At 35.4% G+C, this 13181-nt stretch overlaps 1 long non-coding RNA gene across 1 annotated transcript; it reads left to right on the top strand.

Moving 5' to 3' along the window:
• Positions 1-4573: 4573 nt before the first annotated feature.
• LOC137201119 (uncharacterized) lies at positions 4574-9734 on the top strand. The gene is made up of 3 exons (XR_010932128.1): positions 4574-4653; positions 8022-8198; positions 8293-9734. It is a non-coding gene; the product is annotated as an uncharacterized lncRNA (long non-coding RNA).
• Positions 9735-13181: the final 3447 nt, after the last annotated feature.

Below are 13181 nucleotides of genomic sequence, written 5' to 3'. Positions count from 1 at the left end.
CATCTTAAATATGTAGTAGTTTCAAGCACTGTGCATTAGGAAAACAATATTTTGTGTTCTTCTTCTTTTTTCTACTCTTCTTCTTTTAACAACATTGCTATCAGACATTTCCAAAGTTACTTACTTGTAAAGCCATGCATATAACACAGTATGCATTTGTTGCCAAAGCATTTAGTTTCAAATCTCCCCTCAGTCAGTAGGTGGCTCTGTAATACACACTATGCAAGCTAGCCAGTAAACTGTAAAGACTTCACCTAACCCTCATGGTGAAGCTTGGAAAACAAAACATTTACCAGGCTATCTAACTGACCTACTTCACCATCAGAGGAACAGTAATGGGTAAAATGGGTTCATTGTAGAGATAAAGTGGCACCTCCCATTATTTATCAGGGTCAAATATCCAATCTATGTTCCGCTGAGCAGGAAACTAACTCTAATCTTCTAATCTTCATACAATCTCTAATAAAGAATGTTTGTGTTTTTCAGTTACGTCAGACACTGAAGGACAACGACCTGAATAAAGACATGAAGCTGATGTGGAGGAAGCAGCCTGATGGAAAGGTTTTCCACATGGAAAGGAAAGAGGAGGGGAAGGAGAGCAAGGAGTTCAGCTGCAACCTTACATGATTTTTCTTTTCAATTTTGTGTGATTTAACTATTTTTCAAATAGCCATGACATGTTGGTCATTGTCCACATTTATTTCATGTAGCTTGAATCTGGTAGGTGTCCAGTTTTGGTAATTAGCAAAAGAAGACCGAAGCACTTTGATTGATTTGCAGACTTTAATAGTGCAAACAGAGTAATAACGCTACTGTGTCGTCATCAGAGTCAAGATGGACAAGACATAAAGCAAACATATAAATGGTCAACCAGGAATAAGTTTTCATGAGTCATGGAATTTCATTTAGCTGGTATCAGAGGTACAAGTTGAGATAATGTGTGTGCTCAAGTCAGTTATTTCTGGGCTTAAAATAATAACTTATGTGAATAAATTATAAATGATTAATTTGTAACATTATGTATATGAAATTTGATTAACTGCAGAGGCAGAAATACAGTAGTTCAGGTGAACCGTAAGGTTTACCCAGTTTTTTGGGACTTTGCAGGTTTGGTGATTGATATAATTTTCAATTATTCATGTATTTATTTATTCAGTGTCTGTTTTGAGTTACTGTTTGGTCTTTTCTTGTTCAGGTTTTTTACTTTTTAAAAAACTTTTATGGGTCCTTCATGGTCTCAGGGAGTATGATTCTTAAAGGGGCCCCATGGAACTTTCTTGTAAACAACTGAAGCTATTCAGCGAAGTTTCAGGAGCAGGACCACACCTCAATTACGCCACTACCGGCATTCCTATAAATACCACCTAACCCTCTTGCTTCTTCCGCTCTCGTATTCTGCGCCCCTGCCTCCCACCCTATTTCTCTCTTCCTGTTTCTTCATGATTCTTCCTCTCCTTCGTAGGGCCCTGAGGGGGTCTGCTGTTGCCCGGGTGCTGCGGCGGATTCCCCGTAAGCTTCCCCACAACGTAGTCAGCAACTGGAAGAACTATGCACATTAATTGTTTTCCTCAATAAATCATCAAAACGCATCTCATTGATGGTGTGGTCCTTGCTAGTGAAACAAAAGTTATGTTTACATTCACTCACCAAAAAACACTGTGTGTATCACTGAGGTCTAACAAACATATTGTACACAATACAAACAACATGGGGACCCCCTTTTATAAACATTGCTCCATAGCGCTACTAGTGGTCAGAAACTTCACAGGCTGCCTTTAAAAATATAATTGTTGTTGTTGTTATGTGATAAGTAGTATTAAGACATAACACAATATTTATGGTATCTAATTTATTTTCTTCAATCTGTTACTTACAATTCATTTGTTTCCATTCCGTGTTTGGTTTTATTTAATGACAGCAAACTACAGTTTATTAGAATCTGTGACTTATTGTCATATAAATGACAACACTGTACTAACCAAAGTAATTGAGATCTCGGAACACCACAACATTGCTTAAAATGGTCCAACATGATAACTGGTGCAACAATTACAGAGTTTAATGTGTGCTAAATAGAGTTCCACAGTCTCAAAATGCAACCAAAGAGAACAGGAAGTCCCTGAAAAAAATAAAGGCTCTGTGTCCACATCACAGTCTATTAACTCTCATGATATTCATTCTTTGAAATGGAAAGATGGGAAGGCTTCGTTGGCTACTTTACTTTTCTCAGAAGATAGACTGAGAACTCTTCTTCTTACCTCACATGACCCTGTGCTGTGATACTACGAAATATACTGTATTACTGCTGTATGTATAAGAGGCTTTACAAAGGAAAATGGAAAAATAGAGATACTGTATATATTTATGTATAACCAAAACATTTAGTGAAGTCATAGATGCATAATTTGGTTATGCTTCATCTTATTGGTCCATAATACTCGATTTCCTTGTAAATATATTCAAATGAAGAATTAATGTTTACTTGGGTGTGAATCGAACTTTTATTTCTCAGTAATTCCTCTGGAAATCAACAACTGCTTTTAAACAACAAAAAATTACAGTCTGAGAACATGGTGTCTCTTTTCCCTGTGAGGAAATAACAGACCTGTAAAATAAAATGTTGCCCATAATTTTATCAGATTTGGTAATGCAGTCACAGAAATGATGATGAATATGTGTTCATTACCATTAAGCAGAAATAGAAACACTGTGTGTATTACTGGATGTTTAATCTGTCCCTGCATGCTATATCTGTTATTGTTGGAGATAGTGTAATTATCACCAGAAAATACAGTAGTTTAGGTGAACATTTTCAGGACTGTGTGAGTTAGATGATTAAAATAATTTTCAATGATTTATTTATTTATTCAGTGTCTGTTTTGAGTTGCTGTTTGATCTTTTGTTGTTCAGGTCTTTTACTTTTTAAAAAAAACTTTTATGGGTCCTTAATGACAGCTTTTTAAAGGAAAAATACAGTTTATTAGAACCCGCATTTCATTTTCGTAGCCATGATAACTGGTGCAAGAATTATTGAGTTTAATGTGTGCTAAATAAATTCCCACAGTCTCAAAATGCAACCAAAGAGAACAGGAAGTCCCTGAAAAGATTTCTATTAATTCTTTGAAAAAAGGGTAAGGTTTCATTAGCTACTTTCATTTCCTCGGAAGATAGACTGAGAACTCTTCATCTTACCTCACATGACCCTGTGCTATGACATTATGAAATATACTGTATCACTGCTGTATGTATAAGAGGCTTTACAGAGTGATTAAAGCAGACAGGCAAATGGAAAAGTATCAAAGATGTTGTAATTATCACCAAATAAAAGTTGCATAGTTTAAACTTCAATGTCAATCTCTTTTCCAAGTCAGTAGTGAATGAAGTGATTTCAGTAAATGACACAAGTTCCTGTTGGGAGGGAGGGTACTAAATAAAAAGGATCTAACCACAGCCATTTTCTTAAGTCCTGCGTCGACTCTGACAGAGTTAAGCCTGACAACTGGATCTTGCAGCCATCCTTCAGAGGTCTTCATTCCAGGTGAGAATAGGTAATTGAAATAGCATACTAAGGGGGATAAAATCTGCCTTCACCCCGACCTCTTCTGTAAAACCTTTTGTGGCTGTATATATCACACCATTTCCTCCGTTGCTATTTAGAAAGAACAGTCAGTATTTGTGTGACCAGATAATACAAATCCTCTCCTTCAGGAAAAAGTAAAAATGCACAAATAAGACTGCTTATTAACTTATTACCATGTTCAATAACAACATTCTTTAATATCCAACGCCAATGTTTTTGAAATTCTTCTTTTTTTTTTTTTTTTTTTTATAATATCTGTGCCTGACAGTTACAGTATGATTAAGGTTAGAGAAATATTGCGCTTATGGCAAATATAGTTAGGCAACTAACACTTGGTTAAGGGCAAGGAAGTTAAATTTATATGGTTTTGTTTTCCAGATTATGTTCACATGAAAGAAACATAATCTTTAATTGGATTATTCTCACAGGTAATGTTTTTTTTAATGAATAAAGTGGTACATTTACTGTATGTACACCACTGAAGTTGTAAGGAGGTGGTCGAACATTTTCTGTATTCAACCAATGCACTGTTTTCTCCCAACCTTAACCAAGTGCAGTGAGTGCTTTAACATGACCATAAAAAATGTTTTAACAATGCTGTAGTTAGTTGCTACAAGTGTATAATATTGCAAGAGCAGATTTTGTAGGGAAAATATACATTTACTGATATGTTCACTATCGACATTTTTCAACTTCCCAGATACGTTACTTAACAAGATTTCCTCATTATATTGATAAAAATATGTAATTTGGGAGGCACTGTCTTCCATGACATATTTGTATGAAGTCCATTTATCATTTACAATTACAGTCAGCCAACACATCAGGTGAAAGATACCAGGTAATATGACAGTTGGTAAAGTATATTTGTATTTTGAGGGTGATAGGTAAAACTTACACCAGTTACTTTTGCTATATAGTGGTTGTATAAATTTAGGGACCTGAAACCTCGAGTGAACTGATCACTAAAGCTGTTTCTGTGTTGTATTTAGAGTGAGCTACAAGGAGTCACAGTGTGTTTGTCTGCTGTCATCTGATCACATCTGATCATCACACAGTATCTAACCCATCAGGTAAGAATGTTGTTCTGACAGAGCGCCACAGAAAAGCTAGTTACATTTAGCAGAAGTGACGACATCAATCTGTTGACAAGAAACCTGCAGAATGTTTGTCTAGTTAAGTTAACATGGCAAATAATTCAGTATTGGTTACTTTTGGTTGACATTTAATTTAATAAGCTATAAAAACGACAAGACCATGATTTTAAGCTCAGCCAAGTCCAATGTTTGTTGTGCTGTTACTACTTGCACACAGTGTGACATAGATTTGAACTCTGCCTCATTAATTTTTTGGAACTTTGATGAAGTAGTAAAATCGTTTAAAACAAATCTACCTGATGTTTTTTTTGAGTAGTAATTTTGTTTGATATTCTTATTTGTTAGACAAGCTTTCTTGAATGTGGCATTGACTGCAGCCTTCAATTGTACATCCTGCAAAACCAGAGCTTGGTTTATAAATATCTATATAGCTATATCTATCTATCTATCTATCTATCTATCTATCTATCTATCTATACAGACATGGTTGAAAATATTGCATTTTATTAAAATTATGCACCATTCACTGAATAATCACATCAATAAACAAATCTCTTGGCCCCATGGAAAAAAATACCTGTAAAAACATTTGTATGTTTGGTTGCATGTGTGAAGGGACTGAGAGTGATGAAAGATTTTGATCATTGTACACTGATATACAAGTTGCTTGGAAGGAGAGTTCCTGCAGAAACAGGTTTTGCCCTCCATCAACTGTATAAGTAGGTGACTTTCACGCCTGACAGTTAGAGCTTGCAGTCGTTCTTCAGAGGTGATCATTCCAGTTAAGAATAGTAATAATAATAATAATATATTTAATTTGTATGACGTTTTATATTCATAGTGAAAGTCAAAGTGCTACAGTATTGATAACATAGAACACACAACATAAAGAAAATAGTAATAAGAGGTAAGATGAAAAGGCTTTCCTGAATAGAAAGGTTTTAAGGCCTTTTTTAAAAAAAAAAAGAGTCTAGGGTCTGTGCTGCCCTCCGATTGTTAGGAAAGCTGTTGCACAAGAGTGGTGCAGCAGAGAAGAAAGCTCGATCCCCCATGGTGCAGAGCTTAGTACTGGAGGCCTGGAGGAGCAAACTGTTGGCAGATCTGTGGGTGCAGACAGAGGTTTGTGGTGTGATCAATTCCTGTAGGTAGGGAGGCACATGTCTGTTGATGGATTTGTTTGTGAGTAGCAATTTAGTAATCAATCCTGAAGGAGACAGGGAGCCAGTACAATGAAAACAAAATTGGTGTTATATATTTGTGTTTTTTCAGTCTCTTCAGGCAGGTGGGTCCATATACTTAAAGATGACTTCTTACCATGAGCTACTACTTCTATCTACTTGCAACATAATGTTTCATTTGCTATTCTCACTGTGCTGGTGCTTGCAAAATTCCAGATTAGTGTGATTGTTCATATTGCCAAAGGATTTTAAATATTTCATATTGTGATACTTTAGGTGAGATATAAGAACACAGATTTACCTCACAGTTTTAGAGATTTACCTCACAATTTCATAATTACCCAACAAGACAGATAAGAATCTTCATCTCCCTCTGTAAAAAACATCACATGATCAGTTTTCTATCAAATATCATGGAGTTTTCGTGGGAATGAAAACATACTTTTAATGGATTCCTTTTTTCATTGTCTATGTACAAAGACTTGCTCTGCTGTCAAAAACATTTGACTTGGAACAATAGTGATCATTCTTAGTAACTGTTTTTTATACTCGATACGGCAATACTCCTGCTTCTCTGTATTTTTAAAAGTATAATTCTACTATTTTTGAACACTAATGTTTAAAACGTATCAATGAGTTTGTATATTTGTATTTTACCTTTTGTATGTCTTTTGGGTGTGGTTTTCATATAAGCCATTACAGGTTTCTACCACACCTTCACATGTACTTTTTATATTTCCTTCATGTGTTTTGTCTTTATGTGTGCGAAACAAATAAAACAAAACAAATAGATCCTAAGTAGGGTAGCCTTCAGTTTGCGGCCCATGATTGTCTCAGTTTTACATGTAAGCCTGTATAATATTATTAACTTGATTAGCAAAACAGCTTCCCCCCACTTGGGGGCAGTATATATATTTGTTATGCCAACAAATGCAAAACATGACAAAACATGACAATGCATGACAAATTATGGATTTTTTTGTGACTAAACAAAAGCAGCCAGAGAGAGAAAGACCAACCACTGTACAGGTTGAATTGAAACAGAAAGAAAAACATCACAATATGACATAATGTCAGTCGCTCAAAAATGACATATAATTATTTTGAGTGACAGATGCCGTGAAGCAGCCGTAGTAATTATGACCCAGAGCAGTGGCGCAGTGGAGATGACATCAGATTAGAAAATGCTGCTATGTGTCGTTCTGGAGTGCAAGTTCAAACAACGTATTTGGTTGTTTAATTTAAGAGATTTTTTGATTGAATTATTGTGAAACGCAAGATGAAAATGTGGTGGAAGAGAAGGGACAAACAAATGAATGTGAGGGAGAACAGGTTAGCAAAGGGAGAAAGTTTCATAACATAGAAAATAAGCACAGAAAGTTTCAGGAAAAATGGACAGATGAGCTTTTCTTCACCGATAACAACTCAGATCCACTGTGCTGACTATGCCAGCAGACATGCTCTGTTTTAAAACGGTGTAATTTGGAACAGCATTTAAAAAAAACATCGTACAAGCATCAGTGACAAATTTCCACCTGGCTAAGACCTGAGAAGGAATAAGAACTCACAGAATACCATAGAATCATTGCACTTTTTAGCTGCATCATTGTACAAAGCGCAACACAAGATAACAACATGGCAGACTGTAAATATTTATCTCAAAAAGACCCAACTACAAAACTAACTGTAATGGCTGTAGGGACAGGTAATGGAAATGAAGGGAACTGCATCTTGTTTCTGTTTGCTGCTATTAGCTGGTACAACCCTGAGTGTATGGATGCAGGTAAAGAAGGGGTTGGTTCTGGGACACTTTTTCTTTGCTAAGACAGGTCAAGGGACATTATCATGAAAAACTTTGCATACCAGAGGGATAGTGGAACTAGATAATGGTTGGATGGATGGTTGGACAACTAAGCAGGTCATGGCATTCAGAAGAAGCTGCCCATCAAGCCTAGATAAGCCTAAGCAGATCCAATGTAGATATCAGGTCAAGCTGCTGAGTATCAGCTCCAGCAACCATAGCCAAAATACTTGAGATACACTACGTCTGCCAAATATATCAATTGGTCCTCATTCTAAAAACTTTTTCTCATGAAACATTAAAAATGCTGTTGTTCTTCTGCTTGATGTAACACTTTCTGTCTGTCTGTTAAAACAAAACTTAAGGAATCCACTCTGTGTCTTTGAACTGATCACCATGGCGGAAGTTATAGCAGAAACAGCAGCTGGAATTATTGGGGAGGCAACAGAGGTCGGTGCTGCAGTTGGTGAAGCTTCTCCCACACATCGCCAGTGCACCATTGACATTAAGAATGAATGCAAATTCAGCCTTTGTAATCCCAGGTATTTTGCACATTTTTTCACACATCTATGTTAAAATAAATAGTCAACAAATATCTTCAATTCATAAGGATTGTTCTACTGTTTCTATAACTAGGATGTACATTGAGAGTGGAGGCTGTGCCATACCTCTGTCACCTCTCATTGCCCCTTCCAAATGTGATGTCGTGGAGTTCAGCAAGACTCCTAACACAGCACGTGGATCTGTTGGTGTCTTCACTTATGATCTCCTGGAGAAGGATACAGACCAGCCCACTGAGAAAATAGCTGTCATGTTCTCTGTGCCCTTTGACTTTAATATGTACTCAGTCTGGTACGCAGTGGGAATCTTTGAAAAGAGCAAAGAGTGTGATAATGATCTTTTTAATGACATGTATTATAACACCAGCCCATCATTTGTCAGGGGTAAAGCGAACAGCCCAGCTCTCATTCAGGAGGGTGATCGTGTTAAAGTCATGGCAACAATGTCAGACTCCTACCAACCTGTCATGAAGGTGCAAGTCATGAACTGCGTGACTAAAATGTAAAATGTCAATCAATTACTAAATGACTCACTTGTGTATTTTACCACAATTCTGTTGTCATTTTACAAATTTATACAGATGGTTTTGGTGTAATCACATGGGCTGTCAGAGTAATACACTGATCTGGAAAAATGAAAACATTGTTCCAATGCATTCAAAAGGGGGGTTGCATCTATACTAATATATATTGAAATACAGCATTTTGAATGCCTCTCCTCCTTAGCCCCAAAAATAAAGAAAGACGATAATATTGATATCATTCTGGATGGAAAACTCTATGTGAAATTTGGCTCAAAAACAACAACAAAAGTTCACAATTTGCAGTCAACACCACAGATGAGAACAGGCAATAATAAGGGTCTAAAGTAGGGTCTCAACATAAGTTATGCTATATGTGTTTTTTGGCTGTGTTATATCATTGAAAGGTTACTGACAGTTCCAAACTGATATGTATAAAATCTGTAACACCAAATAAATCTGTAAATTCTATCTCCTTGTATGTGTGTTTATAAAATAAAATAGAAAATGTAATGTAATAATATAATCAAACTAAACCTATGAATCATAGTCCAAATATTTATTAAAGAAAAGCTTAGTGTTAGGCATGTTTCAATAAGGGATTCTGATATGTACAAAGATGTCTCAGTACAGGCATATATTGAGAAAGAGATACTGAAGCATCATATGAAATTTTCAGTTGATTTCACTGAATACTTCAAATGAAATTGCTGAAGTATTTAAACAAACACTTTTGCAAAAGCTTTCCCCTTGTTTTTTATTACAGCAACAAGCAAAAATAATGTAGTTTTGAATACATGTCCATACAAAACAATTCCATATTTTGGGATATTAGTCAAATCTAACTGCCCAGCTGTACAGTGGTTACCTGTTTCTCTCACAGCAAGAACATCCTGGGTTTAAATTCAGTGGCTGGAAGGATGAATACATATCTAATTAATTAATTTAAGGAACATTATTCTATACCCATACACCATATATGCATTTATATTCAACTATGTATATATCTGTAAAGATATATGGACATACAGTACATAAACTGCAATTTTTGCAATGGTTTTAATATGTGTGTCATGTACATGTTTGTACATGTATGTAACTTGGTTTGGATATTGTGAGAGACAAGCATCGAGGTTCAGCTGTTTAACTTTTTAAAAATAAATGTTTTCAAAACTATTGTCACTGCCACAATTTACACCTTTTATACACAATTTATGTGTCAAAATGAAGATCAAAGACAAGAGCTTCAAAGTTAAGTAAGGCAACCACTTCATTTACATCAATGTTATTGAACTCAATGCTATTAACAATTTACAGATATATTTCATAAAATCATGTTCAAAATAGGCTGTTGTTACCCACAGTGTAAAGTCTGTGTGACTTTTACTTTTTTTTTGAGTTTTTAGCAGTTGTTCAAATTTATAATAGCTGGGAATCGTTTAACTAACTCAAACAGGAAACTCATGTAGTAGAACTTGAAAGAGTGTCTGCAATTAAATTTTTTGGAGTAATAATAGATAATAAATTATGCTGGAAACTCCATATAAATTATTGGGGTTAAGTATCTTGCCCAAGGACACTTCGACATGTGGACCGGAGGAGCTGAGGATCGAACCGCCAATCTGCCTAATAAGTTTAAATAAATGTTTAAAAATAACATTTAATGGGTACGGTATGGAACTGGCATAGTAAGACGGTACAGGATGTGTAGGTTGTTTTTGATTTATGTTGTTTTGTTTGTTTATACTGACTGTGTCATTCTTGTTTTTATTTTGAATGTTTTATTTTTGTTGGATTTGATTGATTTAATCAAGTTGTGTATGTTGAACACTGGGGCAGAAAGTTGGAATACTTACACTTAACATTAAGATTATTTATAATATATATATATATATTATATATATATAATATATGTTTGCTATTAATTTTATTATATACTATATTATATACATATACATATATACATACACACACACACACACACACACACACACACAACTGCTGGAAAAGTGAAGGGGGTTAGCTCCAAAGTTAGCAACAATGGGTTAGCCTAACCTGAAGACACTAAACAGAGAAATAGAAAACGGAGAAATGTCTGGCTGCTTAGTCTCCCGACTTTTACTCAGCGCACCCCCCCGCCCCCCGCCAACATAGGGGAAACACTAGTTACCCTAAGTGCATTAAAAGTTTTGCAAGTAAAAAGAGTAATTTAATACAAGTCACACGTATGAGTGGATACATATTTCTCTTTGCACAGAATTATTTTTAATAGCATATGCGATTAAAACTGTCACACTGTGCAGCCTTGTTATGTTATTCTATTTTATATGTTAATGAAATATATTCTAAAGTTTAATTATAATGAACCCTCTGGTTTCTTCAGGCCATTCAGACAGTAACATAGAGCATCCGGTCAATTTTCAAAATAAAACACCCTGTGCAGACTCCCCATTGTATATCAGTAATAAACACAATTAAAACAGACAAATTAAGCAACCATTTAACTACGTGGCCCACTTAGCAATAGTACAAAAATCAAGGAAAATGACCAAATCAACAAAATCTGAGCAAGTTAACAAAATAAAACAGTTTAGTTGCCCTGCTACTACAGTAATCACTGTAGCCTAAAGACGCTCTTTCAGCTTTGACTAGGCTGCAGTAATTCCTTTAGTAGTGCAACTGAATTTAAAAGGTGCATGGCTTCCCTGTAGACAAAACGCTCTGCTTCTGAAACACTCCTGGTGGGATAGGACACCATGCAGAGGACGGAGCAAAACTGCGTCAGAGCTGAAATGCGGCGCACACACACTCAGTAGGATCCTGGCGTTGAAGTAACTTGTAATCACATTTTCATGCATTATGACAGTGATTATTGATTTACTATAAAATTATTACAATGTATTACAACTATGAGAATTATAATACACTGTGATCCTTGCAAAAAATGTCAGTGAATGACCTGCAATTATTAAGTATTGTGATTATATACCTTATGTCATTATAAAATGCTTTATAATGTGTTATGATTATTGTTATAAAGAGATATGAATATTTATGAGTGCTTAAAACTATAATTATACAGTGCTTTAAGCAGATTATAACACAATATAGGAATGTTTATAATGCATTATGGACATGGGCTTCATAGTAAGTGTTAGCAAAAACATTTCTGAACTAAGTCTCTCCCCCTTTTTTTGTACACATACATTTCAAATAAATGCACGTTTCTGGCCTTGTATATTTTATAGTACATAAACATTAGTATTTAAGCCCATTTCAAATATGCACAAACTGCCTTAAGTGCTTTCCCAGGGCTACATCAGCAGCTTAGCATGTTGCACTCAGCCGAGCATCTAGGCTGCAATTAAGCCTAAGTGGTTAGCGGCTAAAAAGCTTAGCACCATCAGTTATATTCTCATCACGTCACACAAACATTATATCCTGACTGAATTTTGCTCCATCATACCTTTCAAGGTAAACTAACACATGATGAAATTATTTTGGAACAAAACCTTAATGCTAACCAGCTAACCTGAAGTGGCTAACTCACCAGGATAACTCATTAATTTGGAGGGAAACGCCCACTGGAGTCCCAAAGATGTTTTTTTCCACTGCACAGTTTAGTAGTTTTCTCTCTCTCTGGCAAAACGCCAGCTCTACTCGTCATTTATGTAAATCTTACATTAAAACGCCTTATTTTAATCTTTCCAAACTTACTTACTTTTGGCCACACACCTGTCAGAGTAGTATGACCTGCAGTAACTGACGAACTAGACACTTCTCTGTGCGCGGTTGCCTATGAAGCATCTACTGATAGCCTGTGTGAGGTGTTTAGGGAATATCGGTAAATTGTAGTATTATATTTTGTGGAAGGAATGATTTTTACATTTTGTTTAACTTGGTGGCATTGATTTATTACTTAAGTTGCTGTACTTTATTGAATAGTCATGTCATGATAAATTTAAAGTATCACATCAACCAAGAATGTGTAAAGGACTTTGAAAACTACAATCTTTCCTACTGTGTATTTATTTTTGCAGGCTACAGTTCAGAAAATGTACAATGTTTGATGAAAGTGCATACTGAGTTTTCAGTTTTTTACTCTGCATTCAGAAGAGCATTTAGCTCATGATGTTATTCAGAACAACTTAAAATGACTGCAACAATCTGGTTTAAATAATTAGACTGACAATATTCCAAACAAAGTTAGTACAGAGCATCTCTGGACAAAACCAGAAAAATTGCCAGACATTCTCTAGATGGTAGATATCAGTCTTTCAGATGGTGTTCAGAACAGTCAAACAGTGAGTCTGCAGTGATATTCAATATGTTGCTGTAATTTGTACTGTGTGCACAACATTTTCTTTTTTGCTCAGTATTGGATCAGACATCACCAAAATATCTGACAATACACCACACAGCAGAATGGTGTGTGATTTTTTTT

This window comes from Thunnus thynnus, chromosome 17 (genome assembly GCF_963924715.1).
Source record: "Thunnus thynnus chromosome 17, fThuThy2.1, whole genome shotgun sequence".
Taxonomy (NCBI): Eukaryota; Metazoa; Chordata; class Actinopteri; order Scombriformes; family Scombridae; genus Thunnus; species Thunnus thynnus.
This window is presented reverse-complemented; position numbering and strand designations above follow the sequence as displayed.